The sequence below is a fragment of the Sapajus apella genome, unplaced genomic scaffold (assembly GCF_009761245.1).
Source record: "Sapajus apella isolate SASKATOON/1434 unplaced genomic scaffold, GSC_monkey_1.0 scaffold14405, whole genome shotgun sequence".
NCBI classification, from domain to species: Eukaryota; Metazoa; Chordata; class Mammalia; order Primates; family Cebidae; genus Sapajus; species Sapajus apella.
In genome coordinates, this window is record NW_022451326.1 from 1 (window position 1) to 1,338 (window position 1,338).

The window sequence follows — 1,338 nt, forward strand, 5'->3', positions numbered from 1 at the left end:
ATATTTTTCTCTATTATTTAAAGTATAATACATAATTGTATGTGCTGAGGAGTTGTAGTAACATTTCATCTTCATGGATGCTTGGGGCTTCTTTTATTTGTATTTTCTTTGAAGAAGATCAGATGAAGTGAATACATGGACCACAGAGCCCCTGCCCCTCAGCACTCACTGAGTGCTTGGCAGTATTTTTCCCTTGGCAGTGGGTAATGCTCTGAGTACAGAAATGGTTCCTTGCTCTATAAGCCTTTCTGAGGACGTGAGACAAGTGACATTTGGAGATGACCATCGCAGTGCAGCCATGGATCCCCCGGGAGTGGAGAGCTTTGCCCGTGGGAAGCTCAAGCATTCTCCTCCTGCAGGCTTTACTGGGAAGTGGATGTGACCTTCTCCTCCAACTGAATTCTGGGAGTCTGTATAGATTCCAGGACAGCAGATACCAATATTACTATTGATTCTGATGAAAGGTTTTTTTAAATTTCCTCAAAGAGCAGCAATCACTATAGTCTCTCCGCCAACTCTTCACCTATAATTCATTACGTGCAAAGGTCTCGGAGTCGAGTGGGGGTGTTTCTGGATTATGAGAAAGGAACTGTTTCTTTGATGTCCATAAAGATTCTCTTATCTATGGTTTTCCTCCTTCCTCCTTGTCTTTCCTTCTGAGGCCTTTCTTTTGTTTTGGTTTCACATGAAAATTTGGTTTCATGAAGATTTATTGTGACCTCCCATAAATGAGGCAAATAGTGTCCTGAGACCTTATCTGAGGAAAGAGGTCTATGTGTGAGAGCCTGTGAGCTCATTGTAACTTCATGGAATGTAATTACTTTATGGTTATAAATGAAATAACCACCTTGATTGTATACCTTTGCTAATTATTTTAGTAAGTTATTGTGTAATGTTTACTAGAACATCAACTATCGCTCTTTTTTTGTTGTAACAGGTTTGTTGAGCTCCATTCACTTACCGTGAAAGTCCTGCTCTAATGTATTTAATTCAGAGGTTGTTAGCATATCACACTTGTGCAGCCATCAGAACTACCTACTGCCTGTGCGTTTTCATCACTTCCAGAAGAATCCCAATAACCATTAACATTTATTCTCCATTCACCCTCCCCCATTTCTTCACAACACTTAATCTATTTTTATTTTGTGCATTCAGGTAAATAAAATCATACCATATGAGGGTTTTTTTAGTCTGATATTTCTTCGAAGTATGTTTTTAAAGTTTGTACACACTGTAAGCCATTTGCCTTACTTGTATATTTGAACCAGTCTGGGGTCGGAAAATGAAGTGCTGGATATCTTATCTTACAAAGAATAAAGAAGAGGGCTTATTTTCTTT

The 1,338-nt window shown here is 38.9% G+C and overlaps 1 pseudogene; it reads left to right on the forward strand.

The window, feature by feature from the left end:
• The first annotated feature begins 183 nt into the window (after positions 1-183).
• On the forward strand, positions 184-689 carry LOC116548533 (annotated as a pseudogene).
• Positions 690-1,338: the final 649 nt, after the last annotated feature.